We start from the raw sequence: 17,422 nt of genomic DNA on the forward strand, positions 1-17,422 counted from the left end.
TTCTTGCGGCTTGTGCACTGACATGTGGGCTGCTGGATCCGATAAGGTCACGGGGTTGGGAGAGGGGACCGGAGCAGGGGTTGGCCTGGTCAGAGGCTGCAGGGCAGGGTCCCTGGAGCCCGAGGCCTGACTGTGCTACATGCGGGCTAGGGGCTGGGAGGGATGGGGCGGGGGGAGGACACGGAGGCTATGACGACTGAAGAGCCTTCCAGGGCCTGAGCTCTGAGCTGAGTCACAACAGCGACCGTGCATGGTGGCCTTGGCCACGCTGGTCCCCTTCGGGCTGCTTTGTTGCTGCAAGGCGGGCGTGTGGACCCGAGGGTCTGTCAGAAGTCGAGCATCGCGTGTCCGGCCTTGCGAGAGATGCTTCTGATTCCAGCCAGGCTGGCTGTACGCTGACTGTAACCCGAATCCCAGCTCCGGTCATCTGACAAGAAATCAGTGATGACCTATGGAGGGAGCAAACAAGCCAAACAGATGAGATGCGATGAGAAGGAACAGGGCGGGGCTGGCAATCGGCAGCCCCGTCTGTGCCCGGCGCCACTCGTCCCCTCCCAGGAAGAGACTCGGGGGTCTGCCGTGCCCGTCTTACAGAAGTGGACGGTGGGGTTCCATAGGCCTGGGGCCCGCTCGGGGCTAGGCCCTGCTGGCTTCATCCTCCGCAGGTCCCAGGACTGTCACTCGTCTGCAGGGACGGTGCCTCTGTAAGCTGTGGAGAGGACATTTCCAAGTGGGATCTGCACGTAGGGTTCCTTTGGAAGAATGGCTTACGGGGGGGATGTCCTTAAGGTTCAGCCCATCGAAACCCCGTGTTGTAAGTTTAAAATGCTGGTTAGTTGTCTTAGAAATACCAGATTATTCACCAAAGGGGTGTGGGTCAGTTTGGGCTCTTAGAAAAGACGTGTGTGTGGGGGTGGGGCTTGCTCTGGAGAAACAAGGAAGGTGAGAGGGCTCGGCTGGAGAGCGCGGTGGGGTCCCGAAAGACCCTGGAACCTCCTGGAACCATCTGGAAGGAGCTTGCCTCTGACGTGTGAGCAGGTAGCCTCAGAGGTGACGGTGAGGGCTCAGGCCTCTCTTCAGACAGAGCTGGCACCCGCACCGGCCAGGCCGCGTCCCAGGGGAGACTCCTACGGCAGCTTCGCCTAACAGTCCCCACTTCTTGAGAATTCGCGTGGGTTAGTGCCACGCTGGTCTCTGCACCCACTTTGTCTTGGGGGCCCCTAGAGCAAGGTTACCCTCATTGCCAAGAGTGGAGGATGGGCCTCGGGGACCCAGGGCACAGCTGCTCTGCCTGCCTCTAAGGGAGGCAGTGACACCCACTTTGGAGGTGTTGGCGGGAAATGGGGCCCCAGCCCCTTCATCCTCTGCCAAAGGGAGGTGCCGCCAAGTGCCACACTCTGACCTTCGTCCCGTTTCGGTTTACGAGGTGCTTTCCTCGCCCCATTATCTCATGTGGTCTGCACCACAGCCTATGTCCCTGATGGAGCTGGTGGCCGGTCCAAGGTCACTGTCCAGGTGAGGACGGCACCAGAGCCCAGGACTCCTGCCTCCAGGTGGGAGCCAAGGTGGCCGCTCTGTGCAGGGTCTGGGGGCACCTGGGCAGTGCCAGGGGCAGGAGGGGTCCTCTGCTCTCCACAGAGATGTGTTTCTTACTCAGGATGTCTTCACCTGACATTGCTCTGTGTCCCCCAGGGCCCTGCAGAGCTGGGCAGAGTCCCGGGCACCCTCTCACCCTCTCTGTCGGGTATCAGCCACCCTTACTCCCGACTCTCACCAGAGCGGGCCTGCAGGCTCCCACCCAGAGTCCCCAGGGGCCTCCGCCTGGGTGTGGCCGGGCCACTTCGATCCTGCCCTGAGCTGCTGGTCACCTCTTATCTGCTTCTGTGGGGTTGGGTGTGCTGCTGGGCAGGTCAGAGGGAGGTCACCCGCCTGAGTTTGGGTGTGCCTGCCCGCAAGCCTCCCCAGGATATTTCCCGGATTCTCCCCCAGCCCACCCACTTCAGGGGACACCTAGCTTCACCTGCCCTCCTGGGCGAGGTGGGTAGAGTGGCTGCTTGTATCGAGGCTTGATTTCCATCTGCCCTTTCTTTCCAGTTACCTGTTTCCACGGCTCTCCCTGAGCGGGTTGTCAGCGCCGCTGGGCAGCGACAGGGTTACTCATCCCAGCCCCAGACACAGCGCCTGGCACAGAGAAGGTGCCGACAAATATTTGTTAAACAGCCCTGTGACTCTCCCTGCCCCGGCCACCACCTCCCCCTCAGCACACCTCGCACACACGCTGTTGCACGGTCACACACCCCAGTCACACAAACCACAGTCACACACACACACACACACACCACAGCCACACAAACCCCGTCACACACATGCACACACACACACACACACAGCTCCCCACAGCGGGCTAATCCCCCAGGCTCATGTGGCCTCAGCCCTCTGCCTACACGGCTCACCCCCTCCCTGGGGGCCCGCCGACCCCTCCTGGAAGCACTGCCTGGCCCCGGACCCTCTCCCACAGGTGGGCTCAGGCCTGCCCTCCCTGCAGGACCAGCTGCACATGTGCAGGGCCCCAGTGCAGAGCCTGGACCCCTGTGGAAGTTATGAAAGGTTCCAGAGCACAAACCAAGCCCAGGGCTCCTCCGAGCACGGTTCTCCGTGTGAGGGCACATGTCGCCCGCCCGAGCGGCCAGCCCTGCTGCCTGCGGCCCCCTGCTTTTCAGAGCTGCCCCCCCTACACCCACACCTTCTCCTGCAGGTGTGTCCGCAGCAGTCACAAAAACAGGAATAAGTTGCCAGCTGTTAAAAATCGGGAAAATTCTCAGAGGCTAGCTTGGATGTGTGGCTTCTCTTCAGAAATCAGAAAATCTGGCAGAACTGGTGAGTCTGGAGCCCAGCCAGCCCTTTCCACTAGGAGGGTGGGGCGAGCAAGAGCCCCTGACACTAAGGGAGGGTCTGGTTGTCTCACGTCCACACCACTTTTGCCCAGTTCAGTGTAGGCCATTGTCACGGGCACTTGCACACCAGACTATTGGTGACGGCTTCAGCCAGAGGCTGGCACCGGCCAGCAGCCCTGTCCTGTGCAGGCACCCCTCTCCTGCTGAGGGAGAACCAGTTCAGCTCTCCCCCTGTTGCCCCCCCCTTGACCCCCATCTCCGCAGGAAGGACAGGCCTAAATTGGTCCTGTAGCCATCTACCCGTGATTTGTGGAACGGAGCACCAGGTCCGGGTGAACAAGTCCCGTTGTGTAGACCAGCACACCGAGGCACAGAGAGGGAAGGTGACTTGCTCAGAGTCACACAGCATGTCCCCTTAGTAAGTACCTACGAGGTGCCACGCAGTGTGCCAAGTTAGTGCTTATTCATCCATTCTCTGTGAGTGTTGCCCGAGCGCGCCTGGCTCCATGCGGACGACAGGGGACCCAGGAGGGACGAGGACACCAGGGTTGCAAGGAGCCGAGGCTAGAGCCTAAGAAATCCCTCAGACATCTCTGCAAACCTGCCAAGAAGTGTGCAAGGTAGGACCAGCCCTCCCTCCACAGGACCCGGCGCTGCAGACACGGAGGAGGCGGCTCGGGCTTTCCGCCGGCGCGCGGAGGACACTGGGGCTGGAGTCCTGGCTTCCTGGCCCGTTCCTCCGCCCCACAATTGACTCTGTGCTGAGGGGCTGAGCAGCACAAGCGTCCTCCTGCGGCTCAGATGCCTGAAATCACCACCAGCCTGCAGGTGCGACGGGTGAGACACACAGGTGAGACGCCTGCCCGACCTGCCTCTGGGGGGATGGGGAGAGAGCGGGTTCCACTGTTGAGCTCCTCCGAGGGCCATCTCTTGGGAGTGTCCCCTCCTGCCCTTGCTCTGCAGTCCCCTCCCCCTTCTCCGGCTACGTGCAGGGCTGGGCTGGGACAGCAGCAGCAGCAATTAGCCAAGCTCAGCCACCCGTTACTGGAACCTTCGTGTCAACTCTGGAGCTAATCCAAGAAGCCACACCCAGTGCCCCACATGACTGCCTCACCTGCCCACCTCCACACCTGCCAGCCTCAGTGACCCAGGCAGCAAGGCAGCAGCACGGGAGGGGAAAGTCCCAGCATCCTTCAGTCCCTCCTCATTGACCCAAGTATTTGCAAGGCATGCTGGGACTTGGAGTCCTGCGGTCACAAGCCGGGTTCTCGGGCTGGTTTCTAACCGTGAGGGACCGCGGCGGGCTGGGCCAAGGCTGGGGTTCGGGAAACCAGAATCAGTGTGGAGGGTGCAGATGGGAGCATCCACTTTCTTCCCCATCATTGTTTGAAGAGCGAGCAGCTACCTTTCGTACATCAAACGGGCCAAAAAATAAGAAGAATGCTCCTGATGTCTAGAGCCGGTGAGGATGGAAGGGACCCCGGATGGCCCTAAACGCTGGCCTCTTGTGGCCCATCAACGGCTCCTCCCTAGGTGCCCGAGAACTGTTCTCAGGGCTGTGCCTCCTGTCTGGCGACTTACCCTCCAGATATACTTTTTTGTTGGTGCAAGGATGACCATTGCAACACTTTAAAAAATTAAAAAATAAAATACTGGAACCAAAAAACCAAGCCACTTTATTGAGAGGGTCTTACGTGCCAGATGTTGTGAGTATTGTACAGGTGCAAATTCTAAATCGTCACAGCCCCCTGGTGTGGTGGGCCGGCCTCATCCCCATTTTACAGGTGAGAAAACCATGGCACAGAGGACTTAGGCCAGGTTAGTCAGGTAGTAAGTCAATGTTGGCAGTTTGAAATGTGCCAACAGCTCAGCTTCAAGGAATCTATTTTCAGCAAATCATCAGATACATGTACAAAGATGTATCTGCAAGGAGAGTCATGGCAATAACCAAGATGCCCAAGGAGAGGGGATTTGTTAAATAAATGGTCACGCACGCACCATGAACACTGTGGAATGACTAGGAAATGACACGTGAGAGTTTGACGACATGGAATGTTGTTGGCGACGTGCCGTTAGGTGAAGAGGGCTGTTTGTACAGCAGCATGTTTGCATGTCTCAGTTTTGGTTTTTCAAACGTAAGGATGACACGTTCCCGTGTGCACTGGGAACGGCCTGGGAAGAAATACACCGGCTTGATAGCAGCGGTTGCCTTTGGATGGCGGGGCGACAACAAGATTTTTGTTTGTTTCCGTGCCTGTCTGTGTTGCCTGAGTTTTCTGTCACAATAAGCCTGTATTGCCCTTAAAACAAAAAAAGAAGACAAAACGCTTTTTCTATTTTGAAAAATAAACACTAGTAATTCAAAGCAAGTGAAGCAAACGACACGTCTGCTATTTGGGATATGTCAGCTGCGGCATGGCTCATGTACATGTAACCTGGAATACTACGCACCCACTAAAAACGACTCACCGAGAACTCGTTTGTGTGTCGGGCACTGGCGGCATAAAGGAAACTGGACAAGGACTCTTCCCTTGTGAAGTCATCTGGGTCAGCAGACACTGACCACATGTGGGGATAAACAATGCGATGACAGTCACCACCAAGCGATTCTGAAACCAGAGGGCATGGTGCAGACCCCGGGACCAGTGTAGCGGGTTCTGGGAGGATGAGTGGGGGCTCGCAGGCCACAGAGATGGGGTCACATGGTGTGATCGTGTGAAAAGGAAAAGAGGCTGGAAACAGCCCCGTTTGCACAGAGAGACGTGAACGGGGCGCTAGCCACCAGCCAGAGGCGGCACGGTCCCCGGGAAGGGGAGTTCAAAACGACCTCAGCCCCGGCCACCATCCGCCTCCCCTGAATGGCAGACCCACTAAACTGGGCCCAGACAACCCCAAGGACCATGAAAGACAATAGTAAAAAGTGATGTTGTGTTAACGTCACTGGTGCAGCAGAAGAAAACGGACAGACAGCCCTGGGGGTGTGACGCTGCCATAAAACAGACAGCACTGGCAACCCACACGCTGGCTTTGGGGCGGGGCGGCAGGAGGAGCTGAGGGCACACTGGGGGACATGGCCGCCTGAAGGGCCTCACAGAGGCTGGGAGTGGGGCCCGTGGTCCTGGAGGGCCGTCTGTGAGGCGTCCCAGAAGGGGTGCACGGCCGGAAGCTGGAGGGTGGCCTTTGTCATTTAGAGGTGGAAGCTTGGGAACAGAAAACGTGCCTGATGAGTGAATGGATGTAGCCACCTCGTATTTCATGAAGACATTCGTGTCCATTAAGTATCACCTTTGACCCCCTGACTGGCGACCTCTGGCAGGGACCTTCAGCTCTAGTCGAGAGGTGAAAGGTGGCATCTTGCCTGGACGTGGACCAGCTCATCGCAGGCCCCACTCCCTGAGGGCTGACAGGGTCTGGGGTGCAAGGAACTGGCATGGGAAGGCAGAAAGGGGGGGGCAGGGAGGGTGCCAGCAGAGGTGGGGTGCCGGGCTGGGGACAGGAGCGAGGGGAGGACGATCGGGCACAGGGGGTGGCACGTGTTTAGGGCGCCGGGGTCCTCAGTCAGGCTTTGCTGCAGGATGCTGGGGTTTCCATCTCCGTAGGACACGGCCAAAACACAGCGCTCGATGCATGAAAAGCCACCCCAGTTATGCAAAGGGGCCCCCCTCCCCCCACGCTCAGATCCTGCCCTAAGCATCCTCTCCCTAATGACTCAGGTCCTGGAGATGTGGGGCAGCCAGTCACTGGTTTCTTGGCTGAATCTGGGTCAGCAGCAGTTCAAAGTCCCTGCCCAGCCAGACAGGTGGGAGAAAACGGCCCCGGGAGGGAGCTTGGCGTGGGTCCAGGGCGCTGTGGAGGCACAGCCCGTAGACTGAGCCGTCCATCAGCGGCCCATCGGGCGTTTACAGAGTGGACGGCCAGCCCTATGCCGAGGGCTCAGGGAGTGCGAAGTCTCCCGGGAGAGTCGAGTGACACCCGCTTGTCCCCTGGAGGGGGACCTTACGCTTGGCCTGTCTGCCTGCTTCGCTGCTGCTGCCCTGCTCCCAGCGGGACCCCTGCAGCCGCCCGTCCAGAGCCGGGACAGGTCCTCAGCTTGCCCAGCCACACGGTCCCCGTCTTGTCGCCATGTGCCACTGCCTCATCGGCAGACCCCCTCAACTATGACTTGTCCTCACGGTTTCCCTTGAAATAGGCTCCCCTTTGCATGACCAGTAAAGGAAGCCAGACGCAAAGGGGCCGACACTGAGGGTGCCTGGGGGGCTGGTGTTCATTGGGGACAGAGTTCCAGCTTGGGAAGAGGAGAGGGGTGGTCACAGGACAGCGAGAGCATGCCCAGTGCCACCCAAGTGTGTGCTTCAAAGCGGTGAGAGCGGTAACTTTTATGCTGTGTATGTTGCATCACAATTTTCAAAATTTATAAACTAACAGCTAACCTGTAATAATAAGGTGCTAGTGTTAATACAGTGCGTATAATGACACGTAATAACATGGTAATATCTGTCTCCGCAGCCCAGCAGGCAGAGAGCGGTCCCGGCCGCGCCTCAGCGATGTGTCCTCTGCTGTCCTTAAAGTCGACACGGAGCCCCTCGGAGGTCCTGGCTGGAGACCAGCTGTGCTCCCCCGGTGCCCCTGGGGTCTCGTGTGGCCTCTTTGCTCGGCCCGTGCTGTCCCCTGGAGGTTCACCAGCGTGCTCCCACACTGTCCTCAGGCCTTTACTCAAATACTCTCATCTCAGGTAGGAGGCCGCCCTGAGACACCCCCCCACCCTGCCCGCCCCAGCTCCCGTCACCATCTAATGCACAGCACACCGAGGCGTGTCCGTTAACATCCCTTGTCCCACGAGCAGGACGCACACGTGGGCAGGCAGGGGTCTCCGGGTCGCTGGGGACTCGGGCACCTGAAGGAGTGGCTGGGGGCGCGTAGGTGTGAATATCCGCAGAGTGCGGGGTGAGGTCCTGTTTCCTGCGGCCCTAAAGGCTGTGGCCCTGAGACGCGGGACCACCGTCCCCGTCCACCCTGGCTCTCAGCTGATGGCGGCTGAGTCCCTCCACATGTCCTCAGCCTTCTGGCCTCCAAGGACTCTCACATCCCCCAAATGGAAAACGAAACCTAGAGTGCCTGCTCAGCTCCGACCGGCCATGTGGCACGCTCTGGCCAATGACTGAGCACCGTCGCCGGCTAGCCGTGTCCTGGCCCTCGGCTAGCTGGCAGGGCCTCACCTGGAGTGGAAGCCATGGCTGGGAGGGACACAGGTGGGCCTGGGCAGCCCCACGAGAATCGTGGGGGGTAAACGGGCAGGTCCCGGCACTGTGTGCCACACCTCGGGGGGCACGTCCTGGTCCCCGGTGCCAGCCCCTGTGGGGTGTGATGTGAGCAGCCTGTGGTTGAGTGAGGTGCCAATGAAAGCCCGCTGCCTTTGTCCTCCACCTGCCCCTTGTCCTCTGTTTACATCCGTCCTTCCCGTAAGGGAGTTGGGCGCTGGCCTCTGCTGGCTCCCGGCCAGACACACCTGCAGGACAGGTCGTGCAGAGTCTTGGGGGTGGGGCGCAGGTGACTGGGGCCTGGGGAGCAAGCCGTCTCCTTCCATGGCAGCACTGGTGCCAGGCACTCGCCAGCTCGAGCACAAGATACCCCTGGGGACTCAGCCCAGGCAGGCCAGGGAGTGACGTCCACGTCCCCAGAGGCAGGAGGCCAAGACTTCCTTCCTCAGTGGGCATTTCCTAGAAGGAGGCTGAGGTCTAGGCAGAGACAGAAGACAGCTGGCAGTACGGGCCACGCTTGAGCCACTGGCCCCCTTGACCAGAGGCCGCACACAGCACGGTGGCTGCGGAGGCTGGACCTGGCGAGGGGTGGAGGGGTCAGGGGAGGCCCATCGCGTGGAAAGTCAGCAGGCAGCGGCTCTGTCCCCAAAGAAGAGCCGGCTCTGTCCCCAAAGAAGAGCCGCGTGTGCCTGGCCCCAGGCCGCCTGCAGTCCCAGGTGCATTCCAGGCAGGTGCAGGACCGGGGCCTTCGGTGGGTGTGACTCAGTGGGAGACGTTTCTTCCTCCACTGGGATTAACCACCGAGTTCATGTGACGTATTCTCTGTCCGGCCTCTTCTGTGCTCTGCACAGTCAGCTGTGTGTGCTCCCTGCCCGCCACGCACCCTGGTGGGCGCCCCGGCAGCCCCCCTCCCACCCCTGCGTCAGCCCCCTTCTCCCCGCGGTGTCCACGCGCGACGGATGCGCCCTTGACGGGTGCGCAGGCTCCAGATATTCGCTGTCAGGATGGAGGGGTGTGTGAGGAGAGCAGCGGACAGCAAGGCATCTGTGATGAGACGCCTCTCATGTAAGATTTCCCGTGATTCTTTAGGATGTTAGGGGGGGCCTGGAGGGTCTCAATCCTGACCCCCGGCCTCTCCCATCACCACAGTCCTGTCCGGATGTGACCCTTAAGCACAGTGTGAGCCCAGGTTCCCGGGGCGTGTTTTCGTCTCAAGAAAGTCTGAGGGCAACTGTGTGTGTGTGTGTGTGTGTGTGTGTGTGTGTGTGTCTGTGTCTGTGTGTCTGTCTGTCTGTCTGTGTGTTTGTGTGCACAGAGAAATGTGATAAACACCAACCAATGGGTTATCACTTGTTATCTCTAGGGGTGTAATTTAAGATGATTTTTCATTTCTTTTTACCTTGTTTGGCACCGTTTGAATCATATAATAACCATGTACTGCTTTTAAAGACTAACAGCTGTACTGAGGTGTGCAGGGCAGTGCTTTTTGGTGCCTTCACAGAGCTGTGCAGCCACCTCCACTATCTCATTCCAGAACCTTCCCCGTCACCCCAGAAGAAACCCACACCCGTTAGCAGTCCATCCCCGTCGTCCCCCCCCCCCCCCCCCCGACAACCACCAACGCACTTTCTGTGTCTGTGGGTTTGCCTGTTGTGGACGCGTCACACAAGCAGGACCGTAGGACATGTGGCCTTTTGTGCCTGGCTTCGTGTCCTCAGGGTTCACCTGCGTAGCAGCACGTACCTCACTCCTTTCTGTTGCCCAATGATATTTCAACCACGTGTCACCATCGCCAGTATGTCACAGAAGCCTGGGAGGCTTGGGGTTCGGTGTAAGTGTGGGGGACACCGTGTAAAATGTTCATGTCACTCGTTCCTCAGAAACGTCTCCACCGAGCAGCTCTCATTTGAAGATACGACGTGACCGTGACAGAGAAGGTGTGTGCCCTCGGGACCTCGGGGCAGGTAACAGCCAAGGCAAGGAGGAGACCAAGGCATTTTGCCTGAGGGTAAGTGCTCTGATGATGGGGTGAAGGGTGACGTGCTGGGGGCACAGTCCAGAAGGCTCTGTGTTGTTCAGGGAGTTGGAGGGAGGCCTCTCCTAGCCGTGACATGTGAGCGAGGACCTGCCTGGGGAACACGTGACCTCTGGGAACAGGGAAGGGGAGCTGGGCTTGGAGACAGGCAAGTGGGGTGCTTTTGAGGGGCAGAACAGCTGTGTGCTCAAGCCAGCAGTGCCCGGGGACCCAGGGGGGACAGAGGAGGCGGAGGGGCGGCTGGCCCAGGAGTGAAGAGCAGGCTGTCACTCTTAGGGGGCGGGCGGAGCCCCACCGGATGGTGGCTCTCACTGGGGGGCCGTGTGGAGGGCGCAGGGGCGCAGGCGGGCCTGGCGGTGGCCCAGGGAGGGAGGCAGTGAGGGACAGGCGGCCTGCGTTGTGTTTTGCTGGTGGATTATGTGACAACGAGAGGACGTGGCGGTGTTGGAGGCTCGCTCACAGGCTGGTAACGCAGCAGTGGGCACAGGCCCTGATGACCAATGGCCACTGTGATCGCGCCATTCCGGAACCCCTTTCCCAGGCCTGGGGGGTTGGTAAGGGAAGGGCTGGGCTGCACCGAGGCTGCCTTAGGTGCAGAAAGCAAGTACGGACAAGCCCAGAGTAGCCTGACGGGGCCTCAAGCAGTGACCCTGGAGGAGGTACCTATGACGACCAGGCCGCCGCACCCTAACTGCTCTTGGAGACCTCAGACCGGGCTGCTGTGTTCACCCCCCACCCGCTTCCTGGGGAATGGGGCGAGGCCCTCCACCCAGACCAGCCCTTGTAACCTTGGACACACGGTATAACCGGAGCCGGCTTGCTTGTGTGGGGGCGGCTGTGGTGTGGGCCCGGGGCCAGAGGACCGAGCAGCACGTCCACTCTGGTGGCCGGTGGCCGGCTGAGCTGGGTGACAGCACTCTGCAAATCGGCGGGAGTCACGAACCCAACAGAGCCCTCAGCTGGGTGGTCATCTCTGCCACAGCACCTGCGGAGGCCGGGCTGGCCACCGTGTCCCTGGTCTGGTCTGCACAGATGGGCTCCCCGGGAGGGCAGATTGATGAGATTAGAGTGTGTGTGTGTCCTGGGAACCCTGGGAGCCTCACTGGAAACATAACCTGGGGGAATGGAGGCGGGTGGGGAGCTGGTAAAACTGCCTTTTCTGGTTTCATTCCCCACGGCCCTTTCTCTGGAGGAACAGGCCCTGCTGAGCCCATAAGGGGCTTGTGGGGGCTTTGGGAGGACCCGGCACCCTAGAGGCGAGTGGAGCCCTGAGTGTGTGGTCAGTGGCATGGGGGCGCGGCAGGCCTGACCGGGAGCCCCCGATGTACCTGGCCACCACCGGGGGACAGGTTTGCATGAGGTAACAAACACCTGTGGAGCACCGACGTGTGTGCCAGACCAGGCGGGATCAGGCAGCTTCTGTCCTTGTGGCCTAGACTCCGGTGACACGAGGCGTGGACACAAATTCCTACACAACGCCCCCCACCCCCCATCGCTCCCTCTCCTTTCTCCCTTGTCCGTCCTTCTCTCCGTCCATCTGACCGTGAGAGCCCAAACCACGCGGCTTCCTCGTTGTCGGCTGATGCGCCAGCCTCGGCCACCACCAGTAGTCGGGGACTGTGTCCCGGGCACCGTTGTGCGCTCAGCACTTCGCACCGTGACTGGCACCGAGGAGAGGCTCAGTTAAAGTCTGTCGGACAAATAAATACACGCACGGCTGACTGTGCTACCACACGGGCCGCGACCGGCCGCAGAGAGGGCTGGGGTCTCGCCGCTCGCTGCAAAGCCTCAGCGCCTCGGGCACAGCGCCCGCTCTGTAGACATTCATTTAAACATGAACAACCAGTGAAGAATGAATGAATGACCAGAGCTATGGGGGTTCAAGGCAGGGAGCAATGGGGTACTCCGGGGAAAGGGGTGCAGAGCAGAGAATCGACTGGCTCCCGAGAAAGCCCCTACGGCGGTGGCCTGATAGACACTGTGCAGACTCGCTGTGGACAAGAACACCTTGGAGGGCATTAGGGACACCACGGCAGAGGTGTCCCTGTCACGGTGGCTTGTGGAACTGGGGTCACCGGGACAAAAGCTTCTAATGCTTGAAGTGAGGAAGCACCAGAAATTGCCAAGAGGAGCCTGAGGAGACGAGGTGACAGTTCCCTGTGGTCCCTGGATGGGACCCTGGGACAGAAGAGGACACGGGGGAGAGACCAAGCCCGCCCTGGACTTCAGTTAATGACCCGTGACCAGTGTGCCATGTGGGTGTCAGATGCTGGTAACAGACACTGGGTGTGGGGTGCGTGCTGTCGGGGCCCAGGCAGGGCCCTCGACGTCGCCGGTGGCATGTTGATCATTCTGACTGAAGTTGTCTGAGAAGCAGCGGGTGCAGGAGGGGCTTGGTGCCCCCCCCCTTGTTCCCTTGGATGCAGAACAAAAACCTGTGGAAGAAAGGTGTCCTCCTTGCCGGGGGTGGTGAAGTGACAGCCTTGTCACCAGAGTTAAAGAAGTCAGGGCCAAAAAGCCTAATCAAGCAGACCTTGTTATTTTTTACTAAATATTTACAAAATTGGGGTACCCACACCCAGTAAATATGGGGGGTGGTGTAGAGTCCTGGCTGCGGCCCCACAGGGGACGGCCTGCGAGGTGACACTCACGCTGAGCCCCCCGCTCGCCCCTCTGAGGCTCCCCTGGGCCTGCACTGCCACCAGCATGGCCCTGTCACCGTCCTGCCCCCACGAGAAACGTCTCCCACCCCTGACTCTGACTTAGCGTGCTCTCAGGAGACCCTGCTCCATGTCACGCTGCGTCAGCGCTGTCAGCACAGCCCATTTGTCCATTTCTGGCTGCCCAGCAGCCGTCAGAAGCTGTGCCGAGAGGACCCCATGGGAGCATGTGTGCTGACCTCCCTGCGAGAGGTCAGCTCAGCCCCTTCTGGGGACTCTGCTTCAAGACGAGGGACAAGGAGGTGGCCGGGAGCCCCTGGGTGTGCGGTCTGGAGCTCAGCAGACACCCTGGGTTGGGGTCTTAGCTGGTAGCTGAGGGGGTGTGCATGGCAGGGCCGCCAGGGGATGGGTTCGGACAGGGTTGTGAGGGCTCAAGAGAAGGAAGGACTGCCGGCGAGGGACGGTCTGCTCCAGGAGGGCTGGGGCACACTGCCTCCTGGGGTCAGGTGGGCAGGGTTTCAGGGGAAGGGGGGGGTCTCAGGTCCCAGCCAGGCCCACGTCGTGTTCCCACACGGCATACAGCCTGCGATCAGTTTTTGCTGCCGTCTGGGCGACTGGAGACACACTTCCCAGCTGGTTTATGCCTTGATCTAGTCACCTGTAAAATGGTGGCCACCCACCTGTAAAACAGGTCATTCCACCTCTGTGAGGATCAAATGAGGTCACACCACGCCCGCGAAGGGCCGATGCCGGCATCACAGTCATGACACTTATCACATGAGACCTGGCCTCCCTGTTCTGCCCGTTGCTCCCCTGTAACTGTTAACAGCAGTCCCCCGGCTTGGATAATACATGATACAGGGAGCCTGGCTGGCCCGCCCCACCAGTGCACACGCCCCCCAGGCAGCCTCGAGGCCCCTCGGGTGCTGTCACCATCCTGGTCATCGTCTTCACTTTGGAGGTGCTTGTTGTCTGCCGCACCCGGGCGCCTTGCCTTCCGAGGACGAGGTGTCCTTCGAGGTGTGAAACAGCAGGTCGGCCCTGGTTTGGCGGCTGCCAGTCTCGGCTGAGGGCGCCGTCCGTCTCCCCGGTGGGTCTGTGCCCTCCTTGCCCGCAGTTCCCAGGTGGAGGTGGGAGCCGAGGGCGCCCCAGCCGTCGCTAAACGGTGCAGCTGGGCTTTGGGGCCGGACTTGCCTGAGGCCCCTGGAGGAACCACTGGCTGCAGACAGTGTGGAGGAGGTCAGGGCAGGGAGCGCTAAGAGGGGTTCAGACAGGCGTCAGCCATCCACAAGCACGGACTGAGTGCTTCCTCTCTGCCAGGTGGGGGGACACCAACGCCAAAGAGACCTGGTCCCAGCCCTCAGGGAGCGCGGCCTGGGTGGAGAAGTCCAGCGACCAGGTCACTGCAGAACCTGGGAGCCAAATTCCATGCAGTGGGAGGTAACGAACGGCACGATTAGCTCTGCTGTGTATAAAACAAACATATCGATCGAGAGACTGCCCTGTGCCAGGCCCAGTGACAGCTGCTGGCTGCAGCCCAGGAGAGGGCAGAGGGGGCAGAGGGGATGGCCTGCCCCTTGGAGTGGAGGCCTGGGCGCTGTGTCACCCAGGGCAGGGGTTGGGGGTGCGGATGGGGCACCGGGCTTGGAGCAGTAGGCCGGGCCCCAGGCCCAGAAAGGGGTTTGCATCCCACCCGGCAGCGGGAGGCCTGCCCAGCCTTTGCGGCACGAAGACCCTTTTTTCACAGTTTAAAACTTCTGAGGACCCTCCATATGCTAGGAAGTTGGCGTTCAGTGTCTTCGTACTGAGCAAATACGTGTGCACTTGCGGGCTCTCTCCAGGTGCCCACGTGTCTCCTGCAGCCCTGACGTGTCTATGTCTGTCCCCTCGGAGGTCCTGCCCCACCCACAACAGCCAGAGGGTCTCCCAACCTGCACGTTTGCTGCTGTCTGTCCCCCCCTTAAGCCTTTGACAACTTTCCTTTGTCTCTAGGGTCAAGTCCAAGCTCTGTGACCCAGCTCAGCAGGCCGTGCCTGATCTGAAAGACCCCCGTCTCCCGCCTCCTCTGGGTCCTGGCACTTTGTCCTTCTGTTCTGGTCACACAGACAGGCCTGTGCCGACTGACAGACCATGGCGGGGGGGCGTCGGCTTGGTGTCCCTAATTCTGCCTCTGACTGAGCTGCTCTCTCTGGCACCTGCTTCAAGGTGTGATGGTGCCAGGGAGTAGGGAGGTCTAGCCAACTTTGACAGATGTCCCCAGAAGTGTCCAGGGCCCCAAGTTTATACACATCCCTACAGAAAATGCAGGGGAGATGGCGGGGCGTCCTTGTGTGCCTGTAATGCTGTGCCCCTCTCCTGCCCCTGTCCCCAAAGTGTGGGGCGTCCTGGCCCCCTGCTCCTGTCTCAGGAGGGCCTGGGCCGAGGTGGGTGAGGCGGTGCCAGCGCTGGCCTCCTGGACGCGCGTTGAGCTCCGTGGGGGGTCTGTCTGCACTGGGGATGGTGAGGAGGCTGAACCCCAGGCCTGGCCATGCCGCACAGAGACCCATCTCCCCTTGGGCATTGGCTTCGAAGTCTTGAGGGTGGCTTGGTCCTGGGCAAGGGAGAGGTGACTTCTCAGGGCAGGGTGGACCAAGGCACCCTTCTCCATGGCAAGCGTCTCGCCCTCACTGAAGGGTGTTGTGGACGGGATATTCTCAGAGGAGGCCTGACGTGGGGGCCCAGGGGGGTTAGCACCTGTCCCTTAACAGGTGAGTGAGGCCAGTGGGCCCCTGGGCTGCGTTGTTTAGCTCTCACCCTGACCCAGGTGGCTTGATGGAGGTTCAGCCCGTCAGACGGTGTTGAGGGGCCCCGGGGGGCTGGGAGAGTGGGCCTTGGTGGTAAAGGGGGGGCAGTCTCCTTCCCCACGCCAGGCTGCAGACCTGGCACTGGGCTCCTAGCAGCCTGGAAAGCTGTTATTCTAGAACCTGATAAGTGCCTGGGCTGGGCGAAGATAAGAGGCAGCTGTTTGAAGTCCAGGGAGATACAGCTTCAGGAAAGCTGATAAGAGCGGTGGGATGCACTGAGCAAGCTCGCCAGTCTCAGTCACTCTGCCCCCAAGTCAGGTTTCCAGCACAGCAAGGAGCCTGTGTCACAGTCCCCTGACGGGCAGCCTGCGTCTCTCCTGAGCTCCCGGGGGGCCTCGGCTCTGGTCCTACAGCGTGGCTCTCCGGCTGGCGTAGCCATTCAGCCTCATTTCTCTGCTTTGGTCCCAAACGCATTCGCTCACGGACTCACGCCTCCTCCCTGTGTCTGCAGGGCCCAGGTCACACCACGGCCCAGCCTGGGGCTCTGTTCTTACGTGCTCTGCTGCTGGCCCGCTGGTCTGCTGGCCCTGGCCCCCCGTGGGTCCCTCGAGTATCTCATCTGGGAGTCGCCCAGAATTCCCGACCCTGTGCCCCAGTCAGGGGCAGAGGAGTGGAGCGCCTGCCACACCAGCCTGGCTGCAGGGCAGCACGGAGACCCCCTCCATCCCATACCGGTTCTCCTGCGTGCTGTTTGGGCGTGTTTCTGATGGAATCCCAGTGCACTGGTTGCCTGTTTGTTCAAATCCCCATGTCAGCTCTTATCTCGTCCATCTCTGTTTGATTGTAAGCTTCCTCAGGGGAGGGACTGGGTCTCCAGGACATTTTAATTAACGGTCACCTTGGAGAAGGTCATAAATCCCAGTGAGTGGCTGCCGGCAGGGAGACAAGTCACACAGAGCACACAGGAGGGACCCGCCCCTGTGGCGGCTGTACCGCTAAGCCTGCTAGAGACCGCCCCTCCCCGAGCCTCAGTTTCCCCAACTGTGAAATGATGTGGACTGGGCTAGGTGGGCGGTCCTTCCGTGATTCTGAAATACCGACAAAATCTATGATCTCCCTGGAATAAAGAAAGCCGTGCACGCGATTGGGCGAGTGTGGTCACAGGCCCCTGGCTCTGTCCCTCAGGCCCCTTCCAGTTCTGATCATGTGGTCGCTGTGCTCTGATTGTAACGCTGGCCCAGGAGGCACCAGCCTTGGAGGAGGGCTGCTTTCGTTCACCATGTGACCTAGGACTTGTTTCTGTGGGGCTCTGAAAAAAGGCACGTGGGATCCACTCATTGAGGCTGCGTGTCCTGAGTCTGCAGCCCTGGACACGTCGGTGGTGGCAAAGGGAAGGCCCCTGGAGGCCAGCCCCCCCCATTGTTCCCACGTGGGGGTGGGGGAAAGTGGGGAGGGCCACAGGCAAGGTGTGGTACAGACAAGGGCTGGCAGCTGCAGCTGGTGACAGGCAGAGGCTGTGGGCAGGTTCGCCCTGTGCCAGAGCAAATGGGGAGAAGAGGCCCCTGGGAGTCTGAGGGGCTGCCCCCCCCACACACACTGAGGATCTCAGCGGTGGGGCTGGCCTCGGGGCCAAGCCAGGCACCACCCTTTCTCCCCAGGTGGTGCGTCTCTGCACGTTCACACCCAGTGCCGCGCTGGCAGGCCTGTAAACGGAGCCCTGGGTGCCAGGAGGGGGGACCCACCCTGTCCTCCTTGGCCCCCCAGCTCTCTTCCCCTCCAAGGCTCCCACAGC

At 60.4% G+C, this 17,422-nt stretch overlaps 2 long non-coding RNA genes across 3 annotated transcripts; one reads left to right on the forward strand and one right to left on the reverse strand.

The window, feature by feature from the left end:
• Positions 1-110: 110 nt before the first annotated feature.
• Positions 111-4,041, reverse strand: LOC109380492 (uncharacterized). The gene is made up of 5 exons (XR_002123502.1): positions 4,009-4,041; positions 3,496-3,768; positions 2,099-2,181; positions 593-709; positions 111-449 (listed from the first exon to the last, which is right to left on the reverse strand). It is a non-coding gene; the product is annotated as an uncharacterized LOC109380492 (long non-coding RNA).
• LOC109380491 (uncharacterized) lies at positions 3,664-16,897 on the forward strand. 2 transcript variants are annotated; one of them, XR_002123500.1, is made up of 3 exons: positions 3,664-3,744; positions 7,401-7,626; positions 10,033-16,897. It is a non-coding gene; the product is annotated as an uncharacterized LOC109380491 (long non-coding RNA). The 2 variants fall into 2 exon arrangements; XR_002123501.1 differs by lacking the exon at positions 3,664-3,744 and adding an exon at positions 6,079-6,233.
• The last annotated feature ends 525 nt before the right edge of the window (positions 16,898-17,422 follow it).

Source organism: Hipposideros armiger, unplaced genomic scaffold (genome assembly GCF_001890085.2).
Source record: "Hipposideros armiger isolate ML-2016 unplaced genomic scaffold, ASM189008v1 scaffold_37, whole genome shotgun sequence".
Lineage (NCBI taxonomy): Eukaryota > Metazoa > Chordata > Mammalia > Chiroptera > Hipposideridae > Hipposideros > Hipposideros armiger.